At 49.7% G+C, this 15355-nt stretch overlaps 1 long non-coding RNA gene across 1 annotated transcript; it reads left to right on the top strand.

The window, feature by feature from the left end:
* The first annotated feature begins 296 nt into the window (after positions 1 to 296).
* LOC112955710 lies at positions 297 to 13745 on the top strand. The gene is made up of 2 exons (XR_003250930.1): positions 297 to 366; positions 12605 to 13745. It is a non-coding gene; the product is annotated as an uncharacterized LOC112955710 (long non-coding RNA).
* Positions 13746 to 15355: the final 1610 nt, after the last annotated feature.

Genomic DNA, 15355 nt, shown 5'->3' with positions numbered 1-15355 from the left:
TGCTGGATCCCAGCACCTGCCTCAGCTGGAGTGATTGGGGACGGGATGTGCACCTACCACCCGCAGTGCCTGGTGAGTGCGAGGGGACGTGGGAGGAGTGAGTGCAGGTGAAAACCCTGAGGTAACCAGCTGTAACACAGTGCTGGGCTTGAGCCCTCAGTGCGCCTGCCCCAGGCCAGCCAGGGCAGGGGCGACCTCCACTCTGACAAGGGAGATCAGGCCCTGTGTTACATTAATGATGAGACTGCATGGGACTTTTATCTTGCCTTTTTTTGCAGGAAAGGCTGTGATGCCCCCAGGAGGATGGAGGACGGGTCTCACACTGCTCTGTTCCGGGACTGTCACCACTGAGCAGACATGCTCCAGGTAGGACTTCCAAAGTGCTTAAACACTCAAGGGGGAATCTGCCAGAGGGTCCTCCAGGAACACATTATTGCCTTCCCCCAGGCCAAGGGAGGAGGGTCTGGGTGCCGCAGCACAGGCAGCTCCCCAGGGCCAGCGCGACGGAGCAGCCGTGCTGCAGCTCCGTGTGCCCACCACAGGTTGCCGTGGGTCCTTCCCCTCGCCCGTGGCACCGTTTCCCCTGTCCCGTTAGCCCTGCTGCTGGTGCTCGGGCAGGCAGAGGCCTCGCAGGACCGGCGAGCTGTCGCCTCCCAGGCAGAACAAACGCGGTACGGGTGGCAAAGCCGCCGTGCGCTGGGAGCTAATTGCAGATCTGGTGTCAGAGCGGAGTCAGAGGTCAGGCTTTTATGGGGAAGACTCTGTTCTCGTGGCTGTAGAGCCTCTGATCTCATATCCCAGAGCCCCTTTGGCTCCTGGACACATCCCTAGCATCTGCGCCACCACTTCCACCTTTGCCTTTAATAGCAGTAAGGGGGACAGGCAAAGCTGGGTGCTGAGTGCGAGCCCCAGAGCTGCATCTGGGAGGAAATTGCACTGAAAGAAGGGCATTTTTCCCTCCAAAGACATCACAAAAGTGAACACATACATATAGTTATTTTATGCCACGGTTATGTGAGCTAGCACCCTGGCCCCTAGTCTTTCAGCTGATGGGCAGCTGAGCTCCCCAAATGTGTTGTCTGCCTCAATGTGATAAGAGAGGAGGCGCGGGTGGAATATAACTGATGTCTTCTGGCCGTCCGCGTCCCAGGGATTTACGCGAGGGAATGGTGCAATAGGAGATCTCCCTTGTAACAGCCTTTATGTTCAATTCACAACTGATTTGCTCCCAACAAACGCAGGCGTGCGCAATCTGCATGAGAAAAGCCTGTGAGGAGACGAGGGCCCCGCTGCTCTGTCTGTGAGAGCCGATATGATAACGTGTGTGTGGTAGCGGGTGCGCTCGGAAAAGCCCTTCTGGCTCCGGAACAGCTCCCAGGGAACGCGCGAGCTCCAGCTGACCAAGACAGCAAGTTTGAGAGCAGAGAGATGAAGAGCTGCTGGGTCTGGGCCTGTAGCACTGTCTCGATATCCAAAATCTGACCTGATTTTGCAAGGTTTGGCGCCAGGATTTACATGTGATAGGGAGAGGCTGGTGCTCAGGCTGGTTCACTGCCTCTGGCAACCTGCGGCCCTCAGCAGCATCCCCTCTAGGCTTGCAGCCTTCGAGCAGACCTTCCATGTGACAGGCTAAAGGAGAGAGTGTTATTTTACATCTGCTTGTCCTGGCTTTCTTAGGGCTCTCGTCTCCTAATTAATCTGTCTCTCGCTGCTGCTTCAGTCCTGTTGCGTTTGGAAATCTCCCTCTAAGTGCAGGCCTTGCTCAGCAGAGAATTTAGCCCCAGTAGATTAGAGTAAGGCAGGAAAAGCTTCTGATTGTGCCGTATCTGCAGCATAGGTGTTAAAGATGTATTTGTGAGCCAGTCAGAGAAGAATGCTGAGGAAATCCTGTTTGGGCTAATCTTGTTTGATTTTATAATCAAAAACATATGGCTCGCCATCTGGTGCTTCTTGTAATCAAAGATCTCACAATTAACACTAATTTACTTGCCCTGAGACATCCATGATCTTTCTGTGTGTGTCTGCTTTTTTATCTTTTTCCCTCCTTCAAATTTAGTATGTGTGGTCCCTTGCTACAGCACCTACTCTGTTGTAAGCCTGGTACTGGAGTTGCCTGTAGAAGGTGGTAGTGGAGACCACGTGGGGTTCTTGGTCTTCATCCTCTGGTGGGATCTGGGCTCCTGCTTGACCATCTACTTGCATCCCTGAAAACAGGGGCAGACAACATGCATTTTGCTTTGCAGACCCTGTACGGACTCAGGCTCGGGACAAGCTAGAGAAATGACACTGTTCATAAATAAGCAAATAGCCATCATGGTGAGGAAAGTAATAGTGAATTAAGAGGAATACACAAATCAGATTGATGTTTTCCCATCAGGCTATAGGATTTTTTTTCAGGGTTCAAAATAGTCATAGCTGAGGCAGGGCTGCTGCTGTTTAAGTGACTGAATGCAGATGATCTGCTGCAAGGCAAAAGCTTTTTGAATGCCTTGGCAGCAAAATAGGACATGGAATGAAATCCACCGGGCAGGTGAGATGTTTTTCTGTGCAGTCTTTCCATTGGGAAGCTTGTAGAACTCTCATGGATTCATCTTAGTTGATATGTTTAGTAGTAATCATGAGTCTGATGGGCAACAACTAACTGCAGAACCAGACACCATGGGGCTAGGTCATCCTGGCTTATCCCAGGGGTGACTTTAGTCCTTTGTGACACACCATGTAACAGAGATTCTCTTTATTTCCGGTAACAATAAAGAATTTCAAGGCAGAAAGCAGAAATATCCTGCCTTTGAGGGTGACAGGAACTGTATCTGGACTTGCAATGACATTTGGGGGGAATTCTGGGTTCTTAGGTGGTGCTGGTACTGCCCAAAATGTCTATATTTATTTTCTCCTTTGAAATGCCCTTCTGCTGTCTTGATCATGTTAGTTCCAGGGAGGACATTGATAAGCAGTGGTGGCCTTGTCAATAACCTCATGTCTCTGTTGAATATGTCCTTCTCCAAATACCTCTGGAGGTTAACGGTGTGAATAAATGAATTCCAGATGAGTTCTGGGTACCAGTAGGTAGGAATCCTCCTCGGTATTTCTGTAGGATTGCTTACTGTGTTTATTATCCCATATTTTTTGTGACTGCTGAGGAAAAACAATAGAGCTCTTCCACTCCAGAGGCCCACGTACTGAGGGCCTCTGTGTGTGTTCGGTGCATTGGTGCTCACTTGATCAGTGAATCAAGTCAGGGATCAAAAAGATATTTTCAGATATCAAGGTCTTACACTGCTGTTATGCTCCATCTTTCAAGCTGTTTATTTAAATAGGGAGTTTTCTGAAGGGTAAGAGCTCATTTTTAACGGGGCTCCCGCGGGGGCCTTGCCATCGATTGGATCTGCAAAGCTAACAGGTATAGAGTTTCACATTGTTCCAACAGTCAAATTATCAGATCTCGGTGGTGCAGCTTGGGAGTGGACCTGACACCCATCCAAAGCAGTTCACCATCTAGCCTAGATAACCGCAGTTAAAAAAACAAAGTGATTACTGGAATAGCATGAATGCACAGGTCAATAATATGGTTGTTATTAGAGCAGTGGAAAAAATGTTACGTGTTATGGTTTGAGGACTGTGCATGAGCATTTCTAGGTGAATGGTAAAGTGCAGAACATATTTTGGGCTTTCTATACAATTTCCTTTTTCCTGTCTTCCTTTTCCGTGGTGGGACCAGGGCAGCTTTTCATGTCCTCCAAGGTTTTACTGTTTTTCAGAGCTGACTGTGTGTACAACATCATTTTAAGAAGAAAGAATGAATTGATGGTTAAGACCAAGGTCTCTGGCAGGTATCTCCAGTGAGTGTCCCTCTCCTCCTAGGCTGTGTGTCACTTTGAGATGTCACTGGGAATACGGTTATGAGGGCTGACAGCTCTGGTCCAAGCTCTGTCAGGATTGTCCCTCCTCCTCGGTGTTTCTGTGGAGCTCTTTGGGTGGGATGAACGTGCCCTGTCCTTGTTCCTGCGGCCAGCACGGCACAGCCCAGGCTCTGGAAGTGCACGTGCTGTGGGTCAAGGCAACGTAGGCCATGGGATGTGCTCCAGCCCGCTCCTCGCCTTGCTGAGCAACACCAAGTCCTTGGGCCAGCCGGGCACACAATGTTGTTGCCGCTGTTGACCATGGGAAGGTGAAGCCTGAATGCCCCCCAGTACCTGCAGTGTCCCTCTGAAGGGCTGTGCTACCCATGCTAGCCAGAGGAAAGTCAAGAGGCACTGGGGACAAATAAAGTATGATGAATCAACCCTGCTAGGAAGTGACCCTTGTTTTCTAGAGAACTGGCTCTTGCCAGCACAATAGCTAGATTACAAAGCAATTTCCTCCAATTACCTTCTCTGTCAAGCCTCCGTGTCATCTGGCACTATGGAAGCTTGGATTCAAATTCAATGTGAATTGGGGCGATGACACCAGAGATTTCTAAATTAATATCCTGCCAAGAGGAATTGAGCTTGTTTTCTCCAGTCATGTCAGCTTTGATTCTCCTGCTTGTCAGAGAAAACTTTGGCCTGCCATCTGGTTTCCAGGGCACGGGTTAGGGAAATAACACACTGCTCGGCCCAGCTTCCAGCGTGCTGTATGTTTTCTATAGGATCATGTGAGAGAGCATTCACCCAGGGTCCTCCTTGGTGCCTGGCAAAGAGCAAGGGAGAGGCCCACAGGGACAGGGTGTTGGGGAGAAAGACACCATCTCCTCCTTGGAAAGAGCACCTTGTGCAAAGGAGCTGTGTTTTGGTCATGGTAGTCAGAATCATAGAATCACAGAATGCTTAAGGTTGGAAGGGACCTCAGAGGTCAGCTAGTCCAATCCCCCTGCTCAAGCAGGGTCACCCAGAGCACGGGGCACAGGGCTGTGTCCAAGCGGGTTTTAAAGATCTCCAGAGAAGGAGACTCCACAACCTCCCTGGGCAGCCTGTTCCAGGGCTCTGTCACCCTCACTGTCAAAAAGTGTTTTCTCAAGTTCCTGTGGAACTTTTGGTGCCTCAGCTTGTGGCCGTTTCCTCTAGTCCTATCGCTGGCCACCACTAGTTGTGCGAAGGCAGGAGGGGTCTCTGCCCGGAGCGCCTGAACGGCGGTGCGGGAGGCGAGGCAGGAGACACGGGCTGTGTGTCTGAGCGAGGTCTGCGGGAGTGGGCTCTGTTCCCGAAGCGCGGTGGGAAGAGTTAGAGGCCGGGATGATGCAGGCCCTCGGGCTGGCCGTGCTGCTGTGGGGGAAGCTGCTGTGGGCTGGGGATGAAGCCCCTGGGGAGCAAATCCTGATCGGAGCTTCCTGCCAGAGCGAGTCGCTGTGCAGTGAAGGACTGGTGGGGCATGTAAAACTGAGGGCTAGGGCGTGATTTATGTCCATCCTCTTGGCTCTTTTTTCCTTTTGCCGTTCCCTCCTACAGCTGCCCCATCCTTGTCTGTCCATACTCTTCTGCTGCTCTTTGCTTTTCTCTTTTCAGTTGTCCCCGTGCAAGTTAAGGGTGCAGGGCAGATAGCATCTGTGTGTTTAGACACGCAAAAGACCAAGCCTGAAGATCTATTGATCCACCAGACCCTCTTCCTCATTGGGAGCTCCTTAGCCCCCAGGCCAGTGCGAGCCTGGCTTTTGGGTACCATAAACCTGATCCAGCCACCTCTGGGGTGTAGCCAGCGACCCCCTCCAGCTGAGGAGATCGGCGCTGTCCTCCTTGGCACTGCTGTGTTTCGGGATCGTCACTCGTGGCTGACAGGGCCGCATGCAGGAGCAGGGATCCGCTCGCCCTGCTCCCTTTGGCTCTTCCGGCAGCGAGCCGGGATCCTGCTCGGCTCCATTTTATTGCGCTCTGTGTCGGAGGCTCTGTCAAGTCGAGCTGTGCCTTTCGTTAGAGACACTGGGGCCGACTTCCTACCAAAGGTGATTAAAGGGCTGGCGGGCTGCAGCCCCGGCGATGGCAGTGACAGCTTCCAGCGCTGCCTCTCCCGCCGGTCGGCGTGGGGCTGAGTCGGAGATGAGGTCTGGACACAGAGGACAGGCAGGAGGGAGGAAAAAAGAGGAGGGGGGGCAAACTGGGAGACCCCGAGACTGCCTTGAGGATTCGTCTGTGGAGTGTCCCTGTCCCTGCTGACAGGGTGTCCTGTGTGAGCTGCCCTGGACCTGGGTGACTGGGCCCCTGACAGTGGAGTTGCTGCAAGGTGAGAGCCTCCTTTGCTATCTTATTTAGCTGATGGTTGCCCAAAGCGCAGTACAAAGTCCACGTCCAGAAATCTGCAGCAATAGGGCATGTTGAGCATTAAGATAAGCGTAGTTAAATAGGAATAAATTGCAGCCAGAAGAGGGCTGGTGCTGAGGGGCCCGGGGACGTGACGGCCCTCGCGCTGCTGTCGGGCGTGGGGAGGAGGGCGAGGGCGTCGAGCCTACAGGCCGGGCTCGCTTCAAAGGCGGCGGGCAGCCCCACGTGCCAACTTTCTCATTCAGCTTTTGGGAACGGGGCATCTGATGGCCCTGGGTGCCTTTGGCAGCCTCTGCAAGCGGCGCTGCAGCTGCCGGCGCGAGGGCCATTCCAGCAGCCCGGGGCCAGGGCTCGCAGCAGCTGCAAGCGGAGCCTCCGACTGTGCCAGAGACAGACACGGCAGTGGATGACGTTCCTCATCCCTTAGCATCAAACACAGACCCCTCTGGGGCTGCCTGCGGCCTTGGCAAAGGACATGCACTCGTGGGGCCCCAGCAGAGAGCTGGTGTCCCCTCGGGACTTAGTCTTTGGCTCTGCATCCCCCAGCAAAGAGCTGGTGTCCCCTCGGGACTTGGGCTGTTGGGGCTCTGCATCCTGGCTGCTGGCTGAACGCTCGCTTTGCTTGCTGGGGGTCGCTGCGTGGGGGGGACATGGGCCTGGCGGCCCCAGTGCGTGCCAGGGAGCGCTGCTCACTGTTACTCTGGGGGGGGGGGGGAAATTTCTTGACCATAGCTATATAAATTCAAACAGATGTATTTTGAAAACTTGGAGGCAAACTCTGTATTTGAGCTGTTTTGGTTAGGAATAAATTGCACTTCAGTGCAAATGGTGTTTTCAAAGTGAAAAAGAAATGAAAACCATTTTAGCCCTCTCCTTCCCTGCCTCCTGCAGTGAAGTATTATTTGAAAAGTGAGGCCTCCAAAGCATGTGAAATGCACAACCATTTTTTTTTCTTTCTCCCCTTTGCTGTCCCTTTCTTTGCTTATATTTCTCTTATTTTTCTCCTATCTCAAGGCTGCTCCGGGCCTGCTCCCAGCTCTCCGTGTCTCCCTTGTCCTGCGGCTCATCTTTCCCACCCGCCAAGGGCTGGAGAAGCAGCCTGGTGAGTTATGACCCCACAGCAGCTCCTTGGTCTCACCCAGGAAGGCTGAGCTCAGCAAAGCGGCTTCTGCTCTTGACTAGGGTGTTGTTTTGGCTTTGGAAAGATTTTTTTAGCCTCTCACAGCTTTCTGCCTCAAAGCTTTGACAACAGATACCTGCTTATTCCAGAGGACTTATACGTAGGAATGGGGAAGCTTGGAGTTTCTCTGGACATGAGGTTTTCTTGGTCAGAAATCTGCAGAACAAATAGTAGGTGAAGGGATCTCTCTGCCATCCTCTTGATACCCACCGAAAGGTCCCGCTGCCTTCTAGAACCTGCTACCAGGATTTCCCTGCCCTCGTGGCTGTTCTGAGGTGAAATTTGTCACTGCTGCAAATGGAGCTTGGCTCTTCCACCCATCCCTGTGGAGAGGAGAGCTCTCATGCCCTGTGTCCATCATATCACCAACTCCTGCTGCTCCGTACTGCGAGGATGTTTGTCTGGTCTTCTCTGCATTAATGAAGCTCAGCTCCTTGGTCACCTCTGTGGGGGTTATGTCTTTTCTCAAAGCTCTTTTTGCTGTTCTTCTCTGGGCTTTCTCCACGGGGTCCATATAATCTGGGATAATAATAAACATCCCGTCTCATGAAATTCCTCAGTGGTCTTTTTTTGCATTCTGACCTTGTGCTGCACTTAGCTTGCATGTGGCAGGAGCCCAGGTTTTAGGAGGCAGCTGCCTTAGTGGCTGGGAACCAACTGGGACACTGAGACACTGATTCACTGGGCCTGGATCCCTGCTCTGCACACTGAGCTTTCCTTGTGCCCCGCTCATTCAGCAGGGACCAGCAGTGCTGCTCTACCAGAACAGAAAAATTAACTCGTTTTCTTGTCTTTCATCTGCTTAATCCTGTGAACCTTTTCCAGTGAGGGCTGCAGTCTGTTTGAGTTCCTGCCTTTCCCTTCCCAAGCCCGATCCATTTGGAATTTGAAAACGGGACCCTCTTGTAACCCGGTGAGAACAGGAGCTGCTTCAAATCCCGAAATCCCTGTGAGCTACATCTACTGTGAGCATGGTAAATACCTTGTCCTGGTGAGCATGAGACCTTCCGTGTATGTGCTACCTTGCTGATCTGCATGTGCCTGGTAAGTTTGTCCCTTCCAACCCCAAATATTCTGTGATTTATCACAGAGAGGCTGTGCTGCATAAGCACAGATAAGCTGTACAACGTGTGCATGTGTCAGCTGGTGCGTGGTGTCCAAGAAACACTGCTGAGAATCCGTTATTTTTAATAACGTGCAAATAATAACAGGCACAAGTGCCTGTTCCTCCTTCCAGCTCAGTGCTTTGTGTTCATGCGGTGTGACAATGCAAGAGCAGCAGGTTTGCCCACCAAGGAGGAATTCAGCGGGGTGATCGAGGCTGCTGCCAGGGAAGTAATCCTCATCCTAGACCCAGAAGAGGTGGAGGGCACCCCAGATGCTGCCTGTGCCTCTCTGAGCAGGGCTGGTGGGGCTGGGATCAGGTTGGTGCCACTGGGCCCGAGGAGGACAGACCCGGCACGGCAGATCTGCGGGATGAGGCAGTCAGGTCTGTGCTTTGTACATGGAATCACTCACGTGGTTTCGCTCCAGCCAAGATATTCTCTTTCAGAAAGAGAGCTGACCAGATGTCTTATTATTGCTGCTCACAATGCTGTCCTCGGAGCGCAGCAATCCATCAGGGCGCTCGGCACAGCCCCGCAGAAAAGTCCCTGACACATTTTTACGGAAGGGCCAGGTTCTCACCGCCTGTGTGCATTTGTACCCCTTGACAAATAGCTGTTTGACTTCGGTTTTGTTCAAAGTCACAGTTGTGTCAAGCACAGGGCTCCTATTCAAGTGCCTGCCAATGGTGGTCCACAACTCAGTGTTTCCTCTTCTTTTCTTGCTTTGTTTCCCCCTGACAGTCACTTGGATTCTTTCTTTTTTCTCTCCCTGTGTCTCATAGGTTCTTTGAAAGATAACTTTAAAGGACTTATCCAGAGCAAAGCAGCACTCTAAAAATGACTTGGAAGTTAAATCACATGAGAGTTGCTCATGTGCATTGATATGTTGCTGATAAGATTTTTTTCTCAGTTTTTACAACCTGGTGATTTGTAGAATTAGTCGGCAAAGCTTTGGGTACACTGAGGAATGCAGCTTTTTTGCAGTGGATTGACTCATCTTTGAAGGTTGGTGCCACTTAAAACTGGGAGATGTGTTTCTGTATGGTCTGACCCCATTGGACATGGAGTGCAGTTGGTACCAGTTACGAACTGGTGGCATTTGCCCTCCTGTATAAAACAATTTAGATAATGGATTGACTTTTCCTTTACAGTACTTTCTAGGTTATGCACGTGTCCAAAGTTTCTTACAATAGACCCTAGCTGTGTCATATTCTCTACAAACATACTGTGCAAAGGTATGTTGAGGTTGCAGGGTCCAGAGGATCCATAGGAAATCGACCTGGAAGTGCAAGCGTGCCCAGGAATGCAAGCGTGCAGGGAAGGTGTGTTTGAACATGACTTTCTGCTGAGGAATCTGATCCATCAGCAGACTGCACAATGCTGGCAGGTGTCACAGCCTGCAGCAACTAGCAGGGTAACCTCCCAGAAGGTGGGTGAAATCCATGGAAATCGGCCCACGTCATCCTGACAGCATAGCGTTTTTGTGGGTAGGTCTCTTAGCAGCAATGGAATGTTTGGCTTTATAAGGGAGGAGTCCTCCGTATTCTCCACGCCGTGACTTTCTGCCCGTCTTCTCCGGGTGAAGTTCCCTGTTGACTTCAGCAAGTATTTCCTCTGCTCAAAGAATCACTGGAGCCTAAAAAGGGAGTGGATTTATGGACTGGGGAGCAGGAGGCACCAATCCAGCGAATACCGAAGCGTGTATGTAAGCGTTTGCAGGCTTGGGATCTAAGTACACAAGTGTTCTTGATCTTCTTAAGCCACTCGATATTGCAAATTCCAAAGGCTGATTGGAGAACTTGCAATGCACTTTGCATGTCGATGTTTTCAGACGTCATGTCTAAGGAGAGCTTTCTCCTGATGGGGATGTTGCATCTTCCAATCACTTGTAGTCTCAGCCTGTTTAATAGGTGTGTAACTATCCAGCACCCTCAGCAGATGCTGAATGTCATGTTGCTGGTGCAGTAGATTCATTATCTTCTTGTGATGCCATCTATTTTCATAAATGTTGACAAGCGTATTATGATGTATCTGTCCTATTATTGTTTCTGTCTAACTTGACGTCCTCCAGTCATGGATCATCGTTAGGGAAGTCTTTGGTGGCCCTTCATATGTTATTATAATTTCAACAGAAGCTAGATTTTGCTTCAGTCTTCAAGATGACCTCACCATGTATTTGCAAACTCTTTATAGCTGGGTGAAGCCTGAGGAGCTTTGCAGCAGATTGTGAGTTTTTCAATTGATAATGGTAATAATTTCCCCAAAACATTGCAATTGTCAAAAAAAACTTCAGTTTTCTATGAAACTTGCAACCTCAAGGTCAACCTTGATCTTTCCATTCATTAGCAAAGGGGAGATGATGATATTGTCAGGCTGCAGAAGACAAAATTTGGGGTGGGAGGAAGAGAATTTGCTGCTTTGCTCAAATTAAAATGGTTCACTTAATGACTTAAAATGAAAGGTGCTTTTAACTCTCAGAATCACAAACTGAAGAGTTGAAGAAAATAGTTTTGGAATAAGTGTTTGGAGACTGTCTAGTAGATTCTTCTCATTTCCAGACAAGCCCAGTTATACCTGTGTGACTTTTCAGTCATGTTTATCTAACTGGTTTCTGAGTTTATGGACTGTTGAAATACTCTGAAATGCACGATATTTTTTTTTCTCCAGACGTGAAGCTCAGTAACACACACAGTTGTTTGGAATCTCATGTTAACCCCTGTGAGCTGTGGCTTTGGGAAAAGTACCAAATATCACAAGAGCTGTTAACACATCATTATTTGCATAAATGACTAATTTATTTTTTTTTTTTTTTATTTTTTAAGGAAACAATTTGGAGCTGGTAAAAACTCCTGTAGTGGAAGACTCTCTCTGAAAATGGGGTTTTCACAAATCTTCATGCAGAATTATTACATTCTTGCGAGCTGGAATCCTCTGCAAAGGAGGGCTTGATGCATCTCCATATAAATTTATGTAGGACTTCTTTTGCCAGATTCAAAGGAAAGAAGTCCTTTCCTTTCTAAAGGAGATAGGGTAGAGTGCGACTCATACAGAAGTACTGTCTACAAGTGATCAGAAGGCAACTTTCCACCTTTTGATTGGGGCTGATGTCTGCCTTGGGAAGACTCGCGTGATGATGCAGGGATGCCGTGTGATTGCACTTCCAAGTCTGCAGCACTCGTGTATCCCAATAGAAAGTTAATGGGCGAGAGCTGAGTTTTAATGCCGTGAACCTCTTTGGAGACGTTAAGTGCAAGTGTATTAAAACGTGATTTATTTTCACCACTGAGCCTTGAAATTTCTTGCAGGAGATCCCAGCGTGCTCGTACGTCTTGGCTCTGCAGGTTACGGGGATGTTGAGAGGGGACTTGGCTATCGTGGGCAGTTCTGATTTGTGGGGCTCCTCGGGGCAGGCAGCTTCCCAATGGGTGTGATTTTTGTTTGCTTTTGGTTCATTCTGTTCCCTGCAAAATTCTTTGGCATATTGCCTTTCACCTTGTCTCCAAATGAGTGTTTTTCCTTTGCGTCCCACTCAGTGACTCAGGTCAAAGGCATCTTACTCAATGCAGTATGTTTCTTGTTTTTTTGCATTTGCCAGATGTGCAGTAATTTTAGGAAGGAAACTGGAAGAGGCACAAATGTTATGAAGTGGCTTTGGTGCTCAGCTCGGGTCTCTCTGTGGGGAGACCAGGTTGACATGTGGCATGGAGCACCTTTGCTTTTCTCTGCCCAAGAACCAGGCCTTACCAGGCAGGGCTGGTGACTGCATCCCCTTGGGGTTGGTTGGGATGGCAGGTAATTAATGGCAAGTAGTGGCTTTGGGGTACTGGCAATTACATTATCTGCAAAATGCAGCATTTCTGCACAGATTCCCTCTCGAACAGCCTGATGAACCTCCTGCCCCAGCTTTTCCCACTTGTCCAGCCCTGCTTTGCAGCCAGCTGCTACCCGTGCAGCACAGGGATGTGAGATGTGAAGCTGAGCCTGCATCTCTTCACCCATTTTAATTTGCAGAGCTCTAGGTGCTTTCTTGCAGGCCCCCACACTGTGTTTAACTCTTCTGATGAGAGATGTACTTTTTTGTTTTTCAGAGACCTGTCAGTAATTCAGAGAACACCAGGTCTGCGGACCAGAGTCTGAGAAATGCTGCATCAGAGGATCCAAATGCTTAAGACATGACTGAGGTGCAACTGAAGGTCCAAAATCTAAAACTAGGAGCTCGCCAGGCCTTTTCTGAGCACCTCCATGGGACACTGAGAGATTCTCCTAACCTGTTTGGTCATGGAGTCTTTAGGGTTGCATATGGAACACCTCTATCTCAGTGTGAGCAATCTGGGGTTGACTGAGGCTGACCAGGACAGAAATCAGGATCCTGCACATGTGCATTTGGAGGCTCAGCTTCCCTCGTACAGGCTCAGAGGATGAGGTGGCCTTGCAAAATCTGGCTGTGCCTCCTGGGCAATGAAGCTGCAGGGTGTAACGTGCCCTCCCTCTGTGCCTGCAAGCACTTGTGTGCAAGGCAGTAGGCCTGCTGGACCGCTTGCCTCTGTTACCGAGGTGGAAGGAGCCAAACCATTGCTACCACCGTTCCCAGCACCTCTGGGGCTCTTCCTTTTCCCTGGATGCTACAAAAGTCCTTTTCAGTGTGTCAGGACTCCCCTTTGGAGAGCTCAGCACTGCCCTCTCCTTGCTATCTGGAGTGTCTCCACAGCCAACGGGAAGCCAAGTGCTTAATTACTTTTGGACTCTTTCGAAAAGCCTCAGATACTCCAATGATGAGCTCAGAAATGTTTGGATTATCAGCTGCAAGCAACCAGGGAGGTAGGTCAGCCTTTGGAATAGCTCATCTATCATTGCTGTCTATGATCCATATGGGAACAGGCCATCTGAACGAGCAACCAAACACCTTCATGTAGAGGTTTCTGCCTCTACATAGGCTGACGTGCTAAAGAGGGAGGACTTAGCTACAGGGCTTCTGTGTAGCACCTACTAATTTCCAATACAGCTCTGGAAATCCCGTCTCACATGTAAGCCAAGCTGCCTTCATCCTGCTTACTCTTTCCTATATGGCAGGCAGCGTCATAGACTGAAGCGAGAAGAAATGCACCTTCTGGTGTGCCAAGAATATGGAGTGCTGATGATTTCTTGCTAAAACGTTCCTGACTGGGGTTCTGGCCTCATGTTTCCTGGGATGCTTGTTTCACTTTGTGCTGACTTGCAGTGAAAAATACGTGATGGCAGTTTGAGGAATTTGCATTGTGCTTTCCATCCCTCTTCCAAACCAGATGCTTTTCCCCTAGGCAGATTTAATCCCCGAGCTGAGGCTTTGAAATGAATTCCGACCGGTAGGATTTCTTCCCTTTCGGGTTGTGCAAAGACCTGGTGGTGGGATCAGGACTTGCAATCCGCAGATGACCAGAGATGCTGTGAGATCCAATGCTTCATGAAGCTACTGTGAGGTGGGTGGGGGCATTCCTGCATATTTCAAGGGGAGCAGGATGTGGCTTGGATATGTATGATGTTGAATTGGTCCTAGTTTTGTCTAAACTGAAGTCTACGTATGTCAATCCTCTTCCACCCTCCATACTGGAATTATAATATTAGAGATGATGGTGAATTTCTTATCCTTGTTTCCCACAAGTTGAAATTTATAGCTGAAAATATATTGAAAGACTGGAGGATTCTGCAAAATCATGTGCATTTTCTTTCTTTTTTTTTTTCCCCTTCTCTCTCTCCAACTCTACTTTGGGTTCTGGGTGAGACCCCAAAGCTTCCTCACCTCAGGGCTGAGAAATCTGCACAGCTGGAGGTAACTGCTGGTGCTGTCTGTCTGTGGGCTACAGAAAGTCCTGACCACTGGCTTGGACTTGAGGCTAAAGCGGTGCAGGCTACTGTGGGCTAAGCAGTATGCCCATGGTCGCACTGGAAGTCTGTGGCACAGTGAGGAATAGAAGGGCTGCTTTTGCTTTCCTCCAAACCTAGTACTATGATAGTTAGCACCCACTTTTCTGAAGCAGAGCAGTTAGCATCCTGAGCGTCAGTTTTTCAGCCATCAGAAATGGAGGAGAAAAATGGAGCTGAGCATCTCTTTGCGGGAAGAAGGGCCCGAAACTGCTCCCGTTCCTGTCTCCTGCACAGACCTCTGCAGCTAATGGTGGGTAACTGGGGGACGGCTGGGATAGCAAGGGGCTGATGGTCATCCCTGTGCTCCTCTGGCAGGCCGAGGCAGCTCCGGCAGCAGTCGGGAGTTTTGTGCCTGTGTTTGTTGCACCATGGTCTTGGGAGAGACTCTGCACGTTCCTTCCCTGAGCACTGACTCCGTATCCCCAGGGAGGGACGGGACTGCCATCTCACCCCCTGGCTGGCCTGGTATGACCTCCAGGTGGGTACGTGAGGAACGAGGTGGGAAGCAGCCTCCTGAGATGATGCTTGGCCATATCAGAAGCAAAATACTGAGAAGTCTGATGGACTTCTTGGACTGCTCTGCATTTCTAGATCATGTTACCAAGCCTACTCTACCATCTCTCCTTATCTGTGTCTACAAAAGGCTTAAAGGCTGCAGATGGAGGGGCTTTATTTGTATGCTGCAACGTGCTTCTAGCACCAGGCTGTGATCCCTATGCCGAGTTGGTGTGGGAGGTGCTGTAAGCTGTGACCCATAATCATTATGGTAGTTTTTGCTTGTGCCTTAACCATAAGGAGAGTTTAGCTATTAGGTCTGTTTTGATTATAGCTGTTACAGACTGTCATAACCTGTAGAAGTGACCCTTCTGCAACTCTTTGACCTTTAACACATGAATAGTGATGCAATCTTGGCAGCAGTTATCTTTTCTTAGCACACT

Source organism: Nothoprocta perdicaria, unplaced genomic scaffold (genome assembly GCF_003342845.1).
Source record: "Nothoprocta perdicaria isolate Ctin4 unplaced genomic scaffold, notPer1 scaffold_11, whole genome shotgun sequence".
Taxonomy (NCBI): Eukaryota; Metazoa; Chordata; class Aves; order Tinamiformes; family Tinamidae; genus Nothoprocta; species Nothoprocta perdicaria.
Note: the sequence above shows the minus strand (reverse complement) of the source record. Positions and strands in the feature narration are given on the sequence as shown.